The sequence below is a fragment of the Lissotriton vulgaris genome, chromosome 5 (genome assembly GCF_964263255.1).
Source record: "Lissotriton vulgaris chromosome 5, aLisVul1.2, whole genome shotgun sequence".
NCBI classification, from domain to species: Eukaryota; Metazoa; Chordata; class Amphibia; order Caudata; family Salamandridae; genus Lissotriton; species Lissotriton vulgaris.
The window spans coordinates 700,956,244-700,977,150 of NC_141693.1; positions in this window are offsets into that span (position 1 = coordinate 700,956,244).

Here is a 20,907-nt window from a genome sequence, read left to right on the forward strand (position 1 = left end):
CCCGATCTTACCAAGGCTATTATGCAGGGCTCGAACAAAGCAGGGAGACTGGAGGGGACGCTTTTGATCGAAAAAATACCACTGGCTGCGCGTTAATCACACGAAAATGCCAAAGCACTCTAGTGCCCTCCGAGATCTGGCACGGATAAGCTACCCATATCCCGTCTCCCTTTCCGTGCCAAGGGGCAGCGAGGTCGCTCCTCTGGACACCGTGGGCTCTTTTTGGAATGAATTCTGCACGACATACCCTTTAGCCAGGGCATATCTCGGTTTCCAAGTCTGCCTGTTCCAGCAGCAAATTCTGCTCGAGTGCCTGTTTTCTCAGATTTTGAAAGAAAAAACAAATCTTAATTTAGGGGTAATCAGTAGTAATTAAAAGGTCTACGCCTCCAGAACGCTTACATGACATGGACTTCTTGTCACTTAGGGCTAGGGTTAAACAACGCTCGAAGAACCACTTGATGGTTGTTGCTAGTAACCCACTGGCGCAGAGGGCAGCCTGAAATGCTACTTCATATGATCTTGTTCATCCAGTGATGCTACATGAGACTCGTGTGAGATTTATTCCTCTGTTTTTTATCCTAGAATAAACTCTGTCCAAGAAAGACTTTTTTTTCTGTAGAATTTACCTCTTTGACGAAAAGATTCGTGCGGATAATATGCTGGCACAAATGACGTAAGGCAGAAATTTGGATCAATCAATTTATATTTTATGATTCGGAACTCCGATGTAGGGCCACATAACATATTATAAAAACTACAAAGAACAATCGTAATTAAAGCTTACAACAGTTCAACAAACTGTAGAACATTCCTTTCAATAATGGCGAAAAAATACCACCGTGCAAAGTGCCATCATAAACACAGTATGCATAATCGCAGCAGAGGAATACCAAATACACCAGTCCCTACAGATATAAAAACGTTGAAAAACAGAATACAACTTTTGTCAGAATCATTAACACACCTCACATACTGATTATAAATAAATAAGCACTAGGGCTCAAGCTGCGGCACCCGAGCCACCAACTACACACAGCACGCGCCCAGCTCAGGGCTGGGATACAGAGTGGCCTCGCTTCACTAATGACTGCTGTCCAGGAACCTTCAAATTCACTCTGACTCGTTCAAGCCATGAGCTGTTGCAGGCATTTACGAACGCTTTCAGCACTGGAACAGTTCACGAGCTTGGAAATCACCCTCGAATTCCCCGTTATTAAATAAGCATTTTCAAAGCCAGTTGGCCTGGCGGTGGCTGAAATCCTTTGGGCGTTATAAATGTTTTGCCATGGTTTTTATAAACCATCGTTGTGAAAGGTGGCGGGTTTATTGCCAATATTTTAACAAATTAGCGAAAAGCAAGATTTTTTTTGCTGCCAAAAGCACACATTTCCAGAGAAGTCACAGGCACTGATGATGCGCTACGTTGTGCGCAGACGTGCAACTTTGTGAAAAGGCAAAATGCCATTAGTCAGAGTGACGACGGCCAAAGGCCTGAGTGGGCTGCCCTGTTGCCCCCTGCTGCATGCTCTAACGGGCGGAAGGAAATGTGAACAATGCAACGGCAGACCAACCGATAAAGAGGGCCGGCTGAAAGCGCATGGAAGTACGTTTATTATGTACATATCATTTTACTAAAATCACAAGGTGGTGGTTAATGCCAGACCCCAAAAGACTTCTCTGGGAACGTTAATTTGAGCAATGTCCACCCGATATAACTGCTACCTTATTTTGGTAAACGTTTGGAAAAATGGATGTTACCCAGCTTTTTGCAATCTTGTGCGACCATAAAAGCACATTTGAAGCTACTCTAGGCAGGCATTGCAGCAGGTCTCATCACGGAGTTAGTGGTGCTGTCAGAATAGAGGGGTTACTCAAAGTGTCTCATCGAGACCTTAATATCAACCGGCCTTTCAGCAGCCTTCGGCGCTATAAATGACGCCACCAGACTAGTAGACTTTTTAACACATGTTTCTCAGGGACAGTACTGAACTAGCAGAAGCAATTTTTGTAGGAAAGATTTAAGGTGGTCACAATACCCCATTTTGCTTTTCAGCCCCTGAAATCTAGCTGAGTTGTCCCTAGGGATCTATATGACCCATGATTCTCTGCAATCAAAGCGCACGTGCAGTTGATCAGTGAGTGTCCATTCACGCACATGCTATATGGCACAGGGTTTATCCTTCCGTTATAGAGAGCCACAGTAAAAAAAAAAGAGAGAGTCTATCAATTCACAGTCGATTCATCACCAACTCTTCTTAATCCTTTTTCATTGTCCAATAACTTATTACAAGCGTTCTCTCTTTTCATTTGTTATCCACGTAATTACAAACTTCCGACCAACAGGTGCTTCATTCCACTAGTAGGGTGTCCTGGGAAGTTAATCAGGGCTAGAAGCAACAAAACATCTTTGTAACGTCGGTGCGTTTACTGACACTAATCTAGAACAATACCACCACCCTATCGAAACAATGCGTGTGAAGGAATATAAATGTAACCATTAGCAGAGGTGTGTGTGCGCGCGCGTGCGTGCGCGCACGTGTGTGTGCAAAGTGCATGTACAACAATGGGTGTCCGTTCATCCAAAGGATACCAATGTAGGAGGGATCTGTAGATCCTTATGAGAAAAGTTCACCGCCATTTCAGACGTATTACGCGCTGTTTCATAGATTAAATCCAACAAAAAGGATGCACTTAAACAACAGGCCAGTAAAAATTGGGTCTACCTTAGGTGGTATTAGTAGCATCCATGAATGTGTGTATTTACAACACAGAAATCAGTATCCTGGAATGGAAAAAAACACCCTTAATTGAAGCGGTAAACAGGGTACTCTAGAGTAGTCGTTGTTAGCAGAGGCATGCATCTGACCTATTCTAAGGTCAAATGAGAAACTATATTCAGAAGATTGGGAGAGTATTGTTAGAAATGGGAGTCTCTAGTTGGCAGAGGTAGGTACCATTGTCCAAGTAGGGACCCTTCTTTCTAGTTAGGATGTGGGTGTTACGCTCCTAAAACACCCCCTGCTCACCCCCTGGGTAGCTTGGCATGAGCAGTCAGGCTTATTTTACAGAGCCCAGATCCCCTAGGATGCTCCCGGCCCGCACCCCACAACTCTTACAATCAAGACTTAATACTATAACTGTGGGTAAAAACGGCCATGTCTATTTATCAACATCAACAAATATAAACATGACAAATTCAAATTACTTATTTACACAGTTATACATTGTCCAATTCAATATTTACGCTTTTAATACTGGCAATCATAAAACGATCAGTCTAACCAACTGTCATTCTAAGACCTTCCACCACTCCAGCACCAAGGGGCCCTCCGGCTCGCATCCCCCAATTGAAAAACGACGCAAGGTGCAACCCTCCTGCATTCTTGAGAGGTGAGCCCCAGCCCTCTGGTCCATGTCCGCCATTTTTGGGCCCACCCCTCCACCACCAGGCTGCCAAGGAGGCTCGTAGGGAATAACCAGGGGCTGCTGGCCCCGCACTAGCTATTGACCTGGTGCCCTTGCCTCTCCAGCCGGTGTCCCCATTCTCTGTGCAGGGAGCTTACTGTCTTTTCCTCTCAGTGCTGGCCTATGGAGTATGTAGGAGGACTCCAGTTAACCGCGCAATTCAATCTTGCTGTTGCCTCTTTACCGCCACAATGGTGACCATGGTCCACAGGTCCTTCATCCTCCCTACCACCAAACAAATTCGGCACAAACAACTAGATGCCAATGGTCCACGCGTCTGTCCCAATGTCCGACAAATGCATGCCATCATGGTGAAACATTCGGTCCCCTTTGATCAGTGAGTGCACAGCTTGGCCAGCTCCCCGTTGAGTCACCTTACTGACACATTCAGTGCCCTTGATCTTACTCCGTCGATCCATGTCCGGCGCGGTATCATACATGACCAGGTGATCCTTGGCTGTGGAAATTCACGCACCAACCATGCAAACTCCATCAGCAATGTTTCTCTGACCGCCTGGCATCCAAGGTCCACCATGTAATTCCCGCCCAAATGTAAAAGAATCAAATCCGGGGACTGCTGTCCCTCATGTGTTCTTGTCTCATCCACCAGCCGTCGCAGTTGTCCAATTCGCAAGCCTTTGACACCTCGCAAAGGAATGCCATCTCCTTCAAACCAGCCGGTTTCACTACCCGCTGCTGCTGTAATTGTCCCATAGAGAGACGCACAAACGAGTGTCCAGCACCCATATCACCTTAGCGGGCATACTAATAGCAGGAAAAGAAATGGAAAAGTCAGCATGGTCAAAGTAATGGAATCATGCACCATCCTACATAATTCTTGCCATACATAGCTCTTGTAACATGCGGATGACCAGCGCCCTACTCGCTTCACCTCTTCCGCTGATAGGCACCCCCATGCTGCTAGCGTTGCTGCCCCAATCCTGAATGAGTGTGAAGAATACCCCCTAGGATCCAAACCCTGACCCTTCAGAGTGCTCATAAACACCAGCGTGAACTGATATTTTGACAGGCACCCCTCCTGCCCATGTATGAACAGGGCTTGCTCTCTCCCCAGTGGGCACACTGCCAGGTATGCCGGCATCCTGGCAATCGGACATACTCTTGCACCGGGTGCAGGACTGACCCCGCTTAAAAAATCAGTTTTAGATCCCACTCTGATCTGTCTTGGAGGCCCCCACTAACTCGCCTACTCTGAATGCCCCGTAGAAGGCTAGAGAGAAAGCCGCCTCAAACGGGATGCCTTCATAAACCGAAGAGATATGGCCTGTAATGTGTCCAAAATATCGCCTAGCATGTTTAAATCTAGAGGCCTCCTTCAATCCTTTGTGCTTCCCTCCAACCTGGCCCTGCCTGCGAGCGCTTTTCTGACTAGGAATGTGTTCCCTTGGTCCTGAGCCCCTGCTAACCTAGCAAATAAGTCAACTGCTCTTACGTGCACCCTAGCGTAGGACACTGGCCTGCCTTGTTCCCTTACATCCTGCAAGAACCCACATATCGATTCCAATGAAAAAAGGCCAGTTACCCCTGTGCGCTGCACAAACGCCCTGTAAGACTTGAAATGCTGTTGATAGGCCTTCCGGGTGCGCTCAATCAATGAGGCACCCACCAACCCCGCTAATGCGGGGCTCCAATCTTCCACAGAGATGTTGGGAACTCTGTCATCTGGTCCTCTGCTTGTGGATGGTACATTTGGAATTCCTGCAACTTGGAGCAAGATAAAGCGTCAGCAGGCAGATTATCTATGCCTGGGATATGAACTGCCCTGAATAGGAGATTCAGCCTCAAGCTTGCCGATACCAAATGCTTCAACAATCTCAGAACATGCGTACAGGTAGCCCCCTGCCTGTAAATGGCTTCAACCACCGCCATGTTGTCAGATCAAAAAAACACAGATTTATTCCTAAAGACCTCAGCCCACACAGTGACTGCTACTACAATTGGGGATAATTCTAGAATGCTCATGGTTAACTCGCTCTCATGTCAAGCTCCAGGCCAGAGTTCCTGGCACCAGCGGGGGCCCAATACTGCCCCAAAGTCTACACTACTGGCTGAATTCGAAAGCAAGCCCAAGGCCACACTGGTGCCCGCCGGCGCGGGCCACACTACTTTTCCGTTAAAATCCTGCAAGAAACTGCATCATACCCTCAAGTCCTGCTTTACTTCAGACCTTAGCCTTACATGATGACGCTTCTGTGTCAACCCTACCATGGCCCTAGCAATTGACCTCGAGAAGGGGCACCCCATGGGGATGATCCTTAGAGCAAAGTTCAACTGGACCACCAATACCTGGAGTTGGTGTAAAGACACTTTGTCACCTGCCAAAGCTGTCTCCACCGCTTGGGAGAATGCCTGAACCATGTCTTCTGGTAACCTGCACTCACCCACCACTGTGTCCACTTCAATCCAAAGAAAAGACATGCATGTTGCAGGGCCAACTGTCTTCCCAGGGGCCAATGGCACCCCAAATTCCTCAAACATGACAACAAGCTCCTGCAAGACCTGACCACATGCCCCAGACGCAGGCTGGCCCATGACCATGAAGTCATCCAAGTAATTTACAATGTCCCTGTGCCCTGTACTAAAAGTAAAAAGCCACTGGAGCATGCTGCTAAACATCTCAAAGTATTTACATGACACCGCACATTCCACTGGCATGCATTTGTCATAGTAATACTGGTGATTCAACTGGAACCCCAACAAGTGATAGTCCTCTGGGTGCACAGGCATGAGGCGGAAGGCTGACTCAATGTCTGTTTTTGCCATGAAGGCATTAGGGCCCAAGTCGCGCAGTTTTTGTAGATCCATATCGAAGGACTAGTATGTCACTGAGCATAAAGATGGATCTATTGCCTCATTCACTGACGCCCTCTTTGGAGCAGATAAGTTATGTATCATCCTAAACTGGCCTTCTCCTTCTTAGGCATCACCCCTAGCGGTGAACACACATAATCTGGCAGAGGAGGAACGGGGAATGGGCCACTGATTCGCCCTAACATGCTTTCTTTACTAACCTTTTGAGACACTACCCTGGCATGGGTACGTGCACACAGCAGATTATTGCAATAACCCTCTGGAGGCACCCCTTGTGAAGGAATGCGAAAGCCTGCAGAAAACCCTTGGTACAACACATTGGCAGCATTCTTGTTGGGATACTGATTCAGCCCAAAAAATCAGTTTCCCAATCTCCACTGTAAGTAATGTAATGTGTTTATTGTACAGTTAATTAAAACCTTTACAAAAGTTGGCCGTCTCCTATAATCAGTAAAACATCAATTTAAAAGGCTGATAGCCACAGTTAAGAGCACACATTAACATTTCAGAAGAGATCCACTCCCCCGACCTTGGTGACCCATAGTCCTGTTTCTTAATTTTTGTTTGCGGAGATTAGCAGCAGTTCATGTGATAGAATTACCCCCCTTATCAGAGTCTTGGCTACAGAATGAGGGCAGGCGAATAGGTGCACGTTTAAAATGCACAGTGCAGCCTCAATATTAATTGCTTATTACAAAAATGTCCGAGCTTAGCCTGTTGATGGTTTTCCTTGAGGTTTGGGTGTGCAAAAATGCTTTATGCTTGGTGTGCAAAGCTCTGTTACGGTTATTACGCAATGGGTTAACAGGCCAGCTCCATCCCAGTTCCAGTGCAACTTCTCTGATGATCTGGCAGTATCCGTTTCAATCTCCACTGGGGTGGGTAACCTATTGTGCGGGGGCCTTATGCTCCCTACCTCTATCCTTTGATCTCTTGATGCACTTAAATTCTGGGTGGGATGGGTGTTCACAGAATGCACAGGCTTGTTTAAACTTACAAGTCCCTGCTGGCCAAGTACATGTTTTTCGGTTGAACGCCCAGCAAGTCCCTTTTTTCTCGACCGCCTCCCCTCCCTTGAGACGTCCGAAAGGGCTGTTTCATTGGTGCTTTGTTGTTCATGTTCTCCAACCAAACATTTACCTCAGTCTGATCCCAACCCATGTCTGGGTCCTCCACTTTTGCCCACCTGAAATCCCTGTTGTAATTCAGCCATGCCACCCCACCATTCATTGCGTGTGCTTCCAGAATTTTGTTAGCATAACATATCAATGGCACCGCCAGTTCAGGCTTTCTTTCCAACATTACCATTGAAAAAACATTAAAACCAAACAACTAATTAGTAATGGACTCCTCCCCCCCCCTTGGTTTCTTATCTTTGAAAGAGCCCTCTCTCCCCTCCTTTTCTTTAGATTCTACTTCCCTCCTTTTTGGTCTTATTAGGGAGAATATGTCAATGTACTCCCCCTTCCAAATCTTTTCCCTCATATCCAGAGTAACATGCACCACCATTTTTCCTGGTTTTGACATTAATGTATCCTGCCACCCAGTCTCCTTAGTCTCGCTGCTCTTGCCTGTGCTCTCAACAGACTTACCTGTTGTGATCACTGCACCGGGTTGTACGAGGGCCGCTTGACCCACCGCTGAAGGGGCTGTGTTCACATCTTTGACCTGTGCCCCCCAAAGAGGGCTACCTGTCTATTGATCTCGCTGACTGTGGTCCCCAGAGCAGATGAAGGTGCCCATGGCGCCACCGGTGTCCCGCGGCCTTGACTCCCCGCTCCAGGTGCTTCTAATTGCACCAGCAAGTCTGACATGGAGGCTAACACATTAGCCGCTGTCCCCTGTGCTACTCCCACTGGCCACTCAGAATTGCCTGGTGCTGGGGGAGCTACACCCCCAGGAGTGCTACCTGCCACTGGCAGATCCCCTCCCTAAATAACCTGTGGTATTGGGGCAGGCCCTTGTGTTGGCAACGGGGTCACAGCACTGGGGAGTTGGGGTGCGGGCGCTAACACCTGTAATGCCCTCTGAATCTCAGCTAATATTGCCTCCACTGTATCCTACTCTCCCCCTTTCTGCACTTCCTGTGCTGATACTGCACGAGGCTACCACCTGGGGTGAAATCTGCTCCCTAGGCTCATGCTCGCCCTGTCTTGCATCATTCTTTCTTGCCCCTCCCCTACCTTTACTTTTATCCTTCTTTGGGCGAGTCCTGGGTCTTTTTTCAAGGTGGGGGGAGCTGCCCTGGGAGGTACATGAGTTCGACAGTGGCGATCCCCCCCTTCCTTCTCTGGCGCCTGCTCAATGACCTGGTCCCCTAATTGCAGTCTATGGCGTGGAAGGAGACTCCCTCCTACAGATGAGTGCGTTCAATTTTCAATGAAACACTCGGGTTTCTTCACCACATTTTTTAATTTCATTTGAATTTATTTCCAATGTTTTCAAATCAACAATCCATTTGGTAATCCATTAACTTCTTATTTTATAACACAGTTCATTGTAGGTTATCTTGCCAATAGTCAATACATTTTTTGCACCCAATGCATTTCGGGTCCAAAGGAATAGACCCTTCGTCAGGGGATACTTCTGGGCGCTGAGGTGGACTCCATGCAGGGCGCTCCATGCAAGCTTCTGGGTGCTGTGATACTTACTGTGTTATAAAATAAGAAGTTAATGGGTTACCAAATGGATTGTTGATTTGAAAACATTGGAAATAAATTCAGATGAAATTAAAAAATGTGGTGAAGAAACCCGAGTGTTTCATTGAAAATTGAGCGCACTCATCTGTAGGAGGGAGTCTCCTTCCACGCCATAGACTGTGTTTTGCAAGACAAGGGCAGGACGCCTTGTGACATGAGTCGCGCCAACAGTTCACTTAAGTACATTGTGTTTAAATCTTCAAAGTAAGTCGAGTGCACAAGGATAACAATTTTCAAGCTCGTCCCCTAATTGCTCACCCTCACTCACTCACCTCATCTCTATTTAATTTTGACAGGACTAGTTTTAATAGCTGTAACAGATTGGGGTCGCTGTCCTTTCTCTTAGGGTTACATCCCTTAGATGGCATTATTAGACCTTGGTGGGAAAGCTCCTTTCTTTACCTTAGTGCTGCCCTGACCCCCCCTGTCCCCTGCAACAATGGGCTACAGTTCTACTATGGCCCCTGTTACTAGACCGCTGCACTCGCAGTCGAGGTGCACATGCACTTTCCTCATGCACCTGAACTCTGACTGTCCACTTGCATTATGAGGGATCTAAGGTGGACAGTTAAACCCTTGAGCCACAATTATGCCACTAATATGCCCCGCTCGCACTGTGTCCTTCACTCATAAGCCTAACCCCCAACTCGTGGCTCCAAGAGGAAAGGTGTTGCCTGCCGTGCGCGCACTCTCAGCTGCGCGTGTTGAATTTGGGGGCACGAAAAGCAGACACAAGGATTATACAAGAGGAGAACTCAGGGTCACAAAAATAACAGTCTCCAAAGCCCCAGAATACCACCGCACCCTGCAACCGCCCCCACGCCCCAAACACCTCACCTCTTTGTACCGCGAGTACCTTTGTTCCTGACCACCCGCTCTTCACTCGCTGGATACAGGCCACTGGTCTCTCTCTCTAATTCTGCCCAGAACTCCTCCGCTGCAGTCTGGATGTCGAATTCCTTTGCCGGCTGTCCAATGCTAATGCCCGCTGTCTCACTGCAATCCTGGTTGCCTCGCTGCTCTCTGGGTCAAATCCTGTCTTCTGATGCACTCTGGCCCCACTGCGTCGTCCCGCCAATTCCGCTAGCAAGGACCTGTTGTTTGGGGATAGAACAAAAACAAACAATATGCCCACGTGGAGGTATCCGCTCCGTAGATTCGTCGGTCGAGGTTGGATGCCCGGGGCTGGCGCCGGGAAGAAAGAGGATGGAGTCTGGGGACCATCAGCATAAATAGGACTCCAGCTCCTCCCCTCCCAATAGCACCGGTCCAGGCGGGAACTCTGTCATTGCGCAACCCGGAAGGACTCCCCCCTGTTGCTGGTCGCCAATCGGGCTACCCCAACAACCTAGGAGGCGGGGCTGGAATCCCAGGTGGCCGGGCTCCAATGGCGTGCTCTTCGATTTTTCGTGCTTTTCCGAAACCGGTCCTAGGATGCTTGTTTCCAGTCCAGGGAGGACCTGGCTTGGCAGTTCGGGCTGGACTGTTCCCATTGGGCACAGGGTCAAGACTGATTTGCATATGGCTGGGTTCAAACTGGAATGGCATGGTGAGCATGAAAAGGATGGATTTAGGCCCAGATCTCTGTACTGGGGTGAATATATGACATTGTTCTGCATTCTGTCCATCAACTGTTGTTTTTGCATTTGTCACCCCGAGTGGGAGGATATGCTCGGATGTGAGTCCCGCACTCTCCATGCCTCTGGAATCAAGCTATCCTGGCTGATGAGGGCTGAAAACCCGAAACCGGTCCTAGGAGGCTTGTTTCGAGTCCAGGGAGGACCTGGCTTGGCAGTTCGGTCTGGACTGTTCCCATGGGGTACAGGGTCAAGACTGATTTGCATATAGCTGGGTTTAAACTGGAATGGCATGGTGAGCAAAAAAACGATGGATTTCTGCCCATATCTCTGTACTGGGGGGAATGTATTGTAGTGTAGTTCCTATATCCCTAATAGGCTCTGAGCATTGGACTAATATACACTATAGATCTGACATAGGACTGAGGTCAGTATGTCTCTATCGAGTACATTAAACCTAATTACTTGTGTGTGCCAGCTAACTCAGAGGTCACTAGAAACTTTCTTGAATGAACAAGAAGGGATTAGTCTCTGACAACCGCATAAAAATAACAACTTTGTTTCCCTTTGAGTCAGAACAATATTTTCAGAATCGTGGAAACAATAGATAACCGTTTCACTCAGTCAATCGTGCATGCTTCGTTTCTACAGAGTTTGCACAGAAAAAGAGAGAGACATCTGTTTCAATAAAAAGGATTTATTGAACAGTCTTCTTTCTCATGCAAGAGATATGAACTGCTGAAATCGTAATACAGAATGCGAAGTATAATGCGTACAGCGTTAACAGTAATATAAAATAATACTGTAATAGCATGGTCTGTTGATATGACATATATAAAAATACATAAATAAATAATGCAGGCTAAAATATTCAAAATATTTCTACCCCAGTGTACCTAACCTAAGTCTGGTACGAGGGAAGAAGTTGGTGCTGTCTTAGCATAAGTTTAATTTTGCCAAGGATTGCCAAAGGTTTCTCTAGGTTCTAATCAGCTCCATACCTTAGAATGAGAGAGGTTAGTATCTCTTTCTCAGGACTCAATTTTCTAACACCCCGCAAGGGGAGTCAGAAACACTGGAGCTGGATTCTCAATGAGGAGGATGACAGCGTCTGATCAGTGCATTAGTTGGGGAGATGACTTCCTTCTGGACTTGCTATGGCGAGCCGCGTCGTGCAAGTCGGCAGTCGAACCGCACCATGCCTTGCCATAGCAAGTGAAGGTATATTTATACCTTGAAGATGTTTAGGAATGCCGGTATTGACGTAAAAGTTGGGCATATGAACGTCATGAATGAACCCCTAAGGAATAGATGTTCATGCATAATAAATGAGTTCATGGAGAAATCAATATTCACGCAAGGGGAAATTCCCAGAAGCTTAAGAGTCTGGTTTTCCTAGAACTCGTTGTGACGTAGATGAACGGATGTAATAAGGACTGGGTTTCTATGCCTATTTAAGGGCAATGTGAATTGTACCTCAGTCAGTTAAAGTAGTTTTATTCGAGATAAAACTCATAAAAGCAAGACAAATTATCCATAGTTCAGACAAGATTACATGAATCTGGGTTTATTTATTTATTTATTTATTTATTGACATTTGTTAAGCGCACGGCTACCCCCAACGGGGTTGTCACGGCGCTGAGATTGCAGATATGCAAGAGAGTCAGCATGAGAAAGCTAACAGTCGGAAAATAAGAGGGTCTTTAGTTTACCCCTGAACTGGGATTCAGAGTCGATGAGACGAAGGCTGATAGGGAGGGTATTCCATAATTTTGAAGCATTTACAGCAAAGGCTCTGCCACCTTTTCTTACCCAGCGGAATCTGGGGGGGAGTAGGAGGCGGAGGTGGTTGGATCTGAGATTGAGGGAGGAGTGGACCAGTTTCAGTCTGTGTCTGAGATATCCAGGCCCCTTTCAATTCAGAGCCCTGAAAACAAGTACCAGGGCCTTGAATTTGACGCAAGGGGAGATCGGAAGCCAATGCAGTTTCCTCAGGGAGGGTGAGATGGAGTGGCGAAAGGGGACTTTACAAATCAGTCTAGCCGCAGCATTCTGCACGATCTGCAGTTGAAGCAGGAGATAGGCCGGAAGTCCCACTTATAGGCTGTTCGCATAGTCCAGGTGCGAAGTGATCAAAGCGTGTGTCACCGTCTTCAATGATTCCGTAGGGAGAAAGGGAGCAATTTTTTTTAACATATGGAGCTTACCAAAACATGCTGAGGTAACTTTCTGGATCTGCGGTTTAAAAGAGAGTTCGGTGTCGAATTGAACTCCCAAGTTGCCGGCTACTGTGACTGGGGATCGTGCTGGGTTGAGTTCAGACGGCCACCAAGTGGTCGACGACATGGGATTCATTTGGTTAAAAAACAGCACCTCGGTTTTGTCCGTATTAAGTTTTAACGTATTGTGGGTCATCCAGGCTACGATATTGGCCAGACAAGTTCTAAAATTTGTGAAACCAGTGGGCGAGTGATCTTTAAAAGAGAAAATCAGCGGTAAGCGTCAGCGTAAGAGAGCACTCTCACCCCGGATGACTCAATCAGTTTCGCGAGAGGGGCAACGTACACGTTAAAAAACAGAGGGCTGAGGGTAGATCCTTGGGGCACCCCGCAACCCAGCGTTTTTTTCTCTTTAGACCAAAATGGGCGACACCATACTTGTTGTGTCCGATCCGTTAGGAACGAGGTGATCCAGGCTAATGGGGTGTCACAGATTCCCAACTCGCGGAGTCTTGTCAGGAGGATGTCGTGGGAGACCGTGTCGAAGGCCGCAGACAGGTCGAGAAGCACTAGCATGGCTGTCTGACCCCTGTCCACCGCCTCCCGCACGGTCTCCGACACCTCCAAAAGTGCTGTCTCTGTACTATACTGGGTCCTAAAGCCGGATTGCGAGTCATGCAGGAGATTATTGCTTTCAAAATAGTCTGTGAGTTGTTCTTGGACTATTTTTTCCAGGATTTTTGCTGGTTTGGGTAGCAATGATATCGGGCGAAAATTGCTCAGAACAGCAGGGTCTGCCCCCGTTTTTTTCAGAAGGGGGATAAGAATGGCCTGCTTCCAGGTCTCCGGGAACTGGCCTGAGAGGAGGGAAGAGTTCCAGATCAATAGGAGCGGGGGGAGAATCGCTGGGGCCACTGCGGAGAATACGTGAGCGGGCATGGGATCAAGGGGAGAGCCTGATTTGCAAAGCTTAAGTTTATTAAGAGCGGTGTCCGGGGTGATAGGTTTAAACACATTTAACCGTATGTCCTTAGGAATAGTCTGTGGCATGGATGTAGCCTCAGCGTCAGAGCTGTAAACTGTCCTAAAAGAAGCATAGATAAGGTTGATCTTATCATAGAAGAAATTAGAGAGGTTATCGCATAGAACTTGGCTATGCTCTGGTTTGTGCATGAGGGCAGCGGGGTCAGTGAAGTCTTTCACAATTTGAAAGAGCGTCTTAGATGAGTTGTCCGCATCCTTAATTTTGCATGCAAAATATTCCCTCATGGTTTTTTGTTTAATATTATGGAAATTTTTTAATGCCATTCTGTAAGTAGTTTTAGCAGCTGGGTCGTAGGTCCGACGCCAGAGACGTTCTAATCGTTTTAAAAATCGGGTTAAAAAATGGCATCATTTAAATAGTGAATAAAAAATGTAAAAGCAAGCAGCAAATGGAAGAAGTGAAAATCCAATTTCATATAATTCAATAAATAGAATCATTTGATATAAAGTCAAAAAAATAGTAAAATCAATTTACAGGTATTCGATACATGGCCAAAGACATCAATTATATACATTATTCAGAAACAATCAATTGGCCTCAAATTGAATTCTGCCTTAGCACCCATACCCGTCCCAAGTATTTGGCTCCTGCCATTGAAATAAATGGCATGGTGCTGGTACATATCAGCCTTTCAGCTACAGAACTTCTGTTGGTACCCAGTAACTTGCACATTGGTGTAAGCCAAACACACCTCGGGGTTGCATAGACTGGGCTGACAAAAAGAAGATGTGCAAGAGTTTCCTGTATGGTTCCCCAGGCCGGGCAGATGTTAGTACTTGCATCAGACCATCTAGAGGTCAGTGCCTTCAGGGGCAGAGAACCAGCTCTAAGTTGAAAATAGAGCTTCCTAACCCCAGGATTAGTAATAGTGTCCCAATAAGATTCAAATTTGGGCGCAAGTTTTGCCCCTAAAAAGACCCTCACCATAGTGGATGAATCAGTGTCGCTCCATGCCTGGTACGCAATCTGTTCCCAATATTTTTCCTTCAAGATTTTCTTAGACGGGAATGAGACTTCCGTAGGGCTATCCCAGAGCATTTGCATGCCCAGAGCTACCAGACTATTTCTTAGGTGACCAAGCCAGCGAATCTTATAGAAAGAGTCTGATTTTATAACATCTATAAACCGTGCGGCATATGTGGAGAGCTCAGGTTTCGACCAGCGCCTACGCCAATATAAAATAGGGCGTAGCCTGGCGATATCAACAATAGCTTTCCTGCCCAAATCATATCTTAGTGGCACTAGGGGTGTGCTCTGAGGGAGACTAATAATGTTACGAAAAAACGTGTTTTTGGGAGAGTGCCAATGGTGCCAACTTCTCAAAGCCCCATAATTCTGCACCATAGAGCACGGAGCAAACAGCTTTGGATTCGTAGACTTGTAAAACAGGCTGGATTGGTTTAGTCAATGACTTTTTATGCTCCAAGTTGAGAGCTCCTGCAATTTAGCGATGTTTGAGAGCAGATGTGTATATATGGTGTTCCCATTTAAGATCCTTACCCAAATGAACACCCAAGTAGGTAAAAGCCTTGACCAGTTCGAGCGGTTTCCCGTTCATAAAAACTTTCCCCTTAAAAAGTAGGATGCGGATTAAAAGTCAACATTTTAGTTTTGGCCACGTTAACTTCTAGGCCCCGCGCGGAACAAAACTCTTCATGAATTACTAAGGCGCGCTGGAGGCCACTTAGGGTTTTGGAAGTAATTAGCGTGTCATCTGCGAACATTCAAATCGGAACCTTAACCTCAGCTAACGAAGGGACATCTGTGTTTACTGGTGACAAACAAACAACTATACCATTAATGTACAAAGAGAACAGAGCTGGGGCCATGGTGCAGCCTTGCCTCACACCACGCTCAACCGGAAATTGGGCGGTGACCCTGCCATGGCCTCCCCATTGGATATTTTGCATAATTGGCCTTGTGCAGCCACATAGTTAAAATCTCCGCAGAGAGACCTAATTGCTTTAATATCATCTATAAATGTGAGCGGGGAACAAGGTCAAAGGCTGCACGCAGGTCCACAAAGGCAGCATAGAGACTGCCTTTGCCCAGGGTCACAGTCTTCCAATGGAGGAGAGTAAAACGAAAGACTTGATTGATAGTACTGTTGTATTTACGAGAACCCGCTTGAAAGGGGGACTGTACATTTTTCTCTTCGATCCAGTCCAAAATCTTTATCAGGGTCATCCTCCCAATTATTTTTTGAATTGTATCTATCAGACTGATAGGTCTGTAATTTCCAGGTTGTGTCTTATCACCCTTTTTGTACACAGGAATTATCACCGCCCCTTTCCAGGAGGCCGGGACTGGGGTACCTTGTGCTGTAGTATTTGCCAACAATAGTATGTATCTACCCCAACGAGCCTTATCGTACCGAAAGACATCAGCTGGGACGCCATCGGGCCCCAGAGCCCTACCTCCTGCCACAGCATTAAGGACAATTAAAACATCATTACTATTAAAAGCATCATCTTTAAAAAGAACAAATCTTAAATCTTCCACTTGATTTCCTACAGGGTTACATGCATAGTGTGGTCTGAAATAATCAATCCACCCTTCTTGAGAGACATAATTTTCAGGCTGTTCAGACTTGCCCCCTCTGCCCCACTTAATAATATTACATAATAATCTGGAATTCTTTTTGTCGCTTGCTTCTTTAAGCTCCTGCCATCAACGCTCATCCCGTAGTCTCTTGGCCTTAAGGATAGCTCTTTTATACATCTGTCTGCCACGGCGGACAGCATCCAGATGGCCAGCCCTAATAGCATTGCCCAAGTCGGCACTAGCTTTTCTACAATCCTCATTATACCACCTTAGTGATTTTGGGGTAGGTAATTTCTTAGTTTTGACATGCGCTAAAAAATGGGCTCTAACACACTTAAACAGGCTCTCATGAATTGGAGTTACACAGTTCAAATCAGTATTAACATTAACATCTTCTAGGGCCAGTAGAGCACTATCAACCTCCTCAGCTATTTTATTCAAAACCTCTGGGTTGGAGGCTACGTTTATCCAATTAAGAGGCCTCATATCATTGGTAGGAACAATAGTTGGGGGCCAAAGCACAACCCAATCTGCATGAGGTAAGTCCCACTCCCACCAGTCGTGGGTGACACACAGGGGATTATGGTCACTTTCCATGCGGTCGGTAACCACCATGTCAACAATCGTGTGCCAGAATTTCAGGCTACAAAGGACATAATCAATTCTACTTTTGCTATGCCCATTATTAAATGTAGCAGCCCAAGTCCTATCCTTCGAAGTCCTACCATCCTTCGCGGCCCCACCCCCGCTCCCTCCAGCATCACCGATCCCCTCCCCACTCGCCACCCCGCACCCGCCTCCCAGCTGCTCCTCCCTCCCACTGGAACCAAAAGGAGAGGTCCGATAAGCCGGGAGCTGTGATCCGACCTGACCTGGTCAGTGTCTGTCGCTCCTCACGCCCCATCGCTGCTGCTGCCCTCCGGAGATAAGTTCTGAGGCTGCATTCATTTGGTATTGTTGCTGCATTGATTTTATTTTATCGTCCTCCGTGCCCCTGCTGTACTGTTGTGTTGTGAGGCTGCATTCATTTGGTATTGCTGCTGCACTGAATTTTTTTCATCATCCTCCGTGCCCCTGCTGATACTGTTGTGCCTGCTTTATTATTGTGCTTAATTGAGTTTTGTGTACATCGCAATCCCTGCCGCTGCTCCCCTGCGGCCCCACTCACGCTCCCTCCAGCATCACCGATCCCCTCCCCACTCGCCACCCCGCACCCGCCTCCCAGCTGCTCCTCCCTCGCTCCGCCCCCCCACTTTCCACTTATGACAGATGAACTTACGCACAGCATTCACGCACAGCGGACGCGCCCTATGCGTGCCGATGGCGCGCCAAAGGCAAGCCCGTCTACACCCGTCCGCGCCTGGACCGCGCCAGGCGCCAGAGCCCCTGGCCCACCCAGAGACCATCCCACCCGCCGAACTTACGACGCCGCAACCCTCACTGCACTCAACACGGACGCCTTATCGATTGTCACCGAGCCGCCCCAGGAAGTACCCATGGACCCTTCACTTGCCATTCCTGGAAGTTTTGCTGCATCAGGACCCACGCTGAAATCAAAAACACCAAACTGAACTCCAACAACAACCACCTAAAGTTCATCCTGCTCAACACCCGCTCGGTCCACAGATACACCATTGAACTATGGAGCCTACTCGACACCACAGCGCCGGACGTCGCCTTTCTCACGGAAACCTGGATGAACGCCTCATCAGCACCCGACATTGCCACAGCCATCCCGGATGGATACAAGATCATCCGAAGAGACCGCATCAACAAAACAGGAGGCGGCATCGCCATTATCCACAAGAACACCATCCGCATCTCGACCAACTCCGACGACACCCCCAAAGCCACTGAACACCTCCACTTCCAAATCCAAACCGACCCCAAGACCACACTCAGAGGCACCCTCATATACAGACCCCCAGGACCCCGCACACAATTCAGCGAAGACTTTGCTGACTTTGTCAGCCCACACGCCCTCCCCTCCGAGGACTACATTCTCCTTGGGGACCTCAACTTCCACCAGGAAAATAACAATGACAACAACACCACCACCCTGCTGGACAACCTCGCCAATCTTGGACTCAGACAACTGGTGAACACCCCCACCCACTACGCCGGTCACACGCTTGACCCAATCTTCTCCTCCAGCAAGCACATCACCTTTAATTACGTCACGGGACTCCACTGGACAGACCACAGCTGCGTCCACTTTAGCTTCAGAAAGACCACGACCCACCACCAACCACAAGGAATCCCCCGCCGAAACTGGAACAAAACTACCACCGACCAGCTCACCACATCTCTGAACCAAAAACCCCTTGCCTCATCATCGGACCCAAATCAAGCAGCCATCAATCTTGCAAAGTGGATCACCCACTGCGCTGATGAACTAGCACCCTTGAAAAACCATCCCAACAAGACAGAAAGCAAAAAAGCCTCCTGATTCAACGACGACCTCAAGAACTCCAAAAAGAACTGCCGCACCCCTGAGAAAACCTGGCGAAGAAACCCCACCACAGACAACATGACCGCCCTCAAGAACGCCACCCGCAAACACCTCCAGCTAATCCGCACCACCAAGAAATCAGCGTTCAAGGATCGACTAGACAACAACGCTCATAACAGCAAGGAACTCTTTAGCATTGTCAAAGAGCTCACCAATCCCAATGCCGGCAACAACTACATCACTCCCTCTCAAGACCTCTGCGACTCTCTAGCCTCATTCTTCCACAGCAAGATAGCAGACATAAACAACAGCTTCGGCGACCAGTCCACTCCCCCCACCACCGAACCGAAGCCCCCCACCAACACCCTCCACGCCTGGACCCCGATCAGCACTGAAGACACCATCCGCATGATGAACTCCATCCACTCCGGATCTCCAACCGACCCATGTCCTCATTACATCTTCAACAAGGCCGACTCCGTCATCGCACCCCAACTTCGGGACATCATCAACTGCTCATTCGACACCCCTACCTTCCCGGAAAGCTGGAAACATGCCGAACTCTGCGCCCTCCTGAAGAAACCTACAGCAGACCCCACCGAACTTAAAAACTACCGCCCCATCTCACTCCTTCCGTTCCCCGCCAAAGTCATAGAGAAGACCGTTAACAGTCAGCTCGCCGCCTTCCTTGAATCAAACAATTCCCTCGACCCCTCACAATCCGGCTTCAGAGCCAACCACAGCACCGAGACCGCCCTCATTGCAGCCACAGATGACATCCGGACCCTGCTCGACAACGGAGAAACAGCGGCCCTCATCCTCCTGGACCTCTCCGCAGCGTTTCACACGGTCTGCCACCGCACCCTTGTACAACATCTCAGGGACGTCGGGATACAGGATAAGGCATTAGCTTGGATCATCTCGTTCCTCGCCGGAAGAACACAGCGAGTCCGCCTCCCCCCTTTCAGATCAGAGGCCACCGAAGTCATATGCGGCGTTCCACAAGGATCATCGCTCAGCCCCACCCTCTTCAACATCTACATGTGCCCCCTCGCATCCATCGCAGGCCAACACAACCTCAACATCATCGGCCAGTACGGGAAAACTACCGGGTATCGGTAATGTTGGTTCCTAGGTCGGGAGCGCGGCGCTGCAGGGCTTCCACATGGGATATGTGAGAGGTCTTGCTCGATGGCAGGACGGATGGCGTTCTGGCGGTGATCGCTCACCAGAACGCCAGAACCCCATCCGTCCTGCCATCGAGCAAGACCTCCCACATATCCCATGTGGAAGCCCTGCAGCGCCGCACTCCGGACCTAGGAAACAACGTTACCGATACCCAGTAGTTTTCCCGTACTGGCCGACCCCAAATACAAATTATTTTTCTCGCGGCCCTTTGACTGTAATACTGCTATCTTGCTCAACCCCACCAGTGGTTATGTGACAATGTATATAATTTCAAGACAAACATGACTTAATGGTTTTGTCCTGAAGATGATGCATGTATCTCTGAATTGCATCGAAACGCCGTCGACTCTAGAAGCACCATATGTTGCTATGAAATAATAGAAATGTCTTTAACAGTGGGTTGCTTAAAATGAATCTTAGTCTGTTATACTGAATAATAGTACAGACCCCCTTGTGCGCTTTTTACATAAATTCTTGTCACGTGTTTTGTCGTGTCTCCTGTGGGTCACAGGCTGTGCCCACTTTTGTATAAATGTTGAAACACCTGAACTACTAAAAAATTTAAATAATAAATTCCTGTCCGGCTGGACAGAGGTTATATACTATTCAGTATATGTCTATCATTTCCATGATCCTAAATAACTAGGGTCTTTACTCTAATCAGGGATCACACTCGGCAACTCTGGGCATTAAGCTTGCTTCATCTCCACAACGGCCCCTCACAAACGCCGGGATGCCTGGTTTCACCTGGGAGAGTCCCAGGAGGGACTATCTCACAGGGAAAGCCAGGACCTGTTCCCCAGCGGTCTATAGCGCTACGAGGCCTGCGGTGCGGGTAGCAGTGCGCTTTACAAGACACACAATTTATTTAATTTGAGTGCGT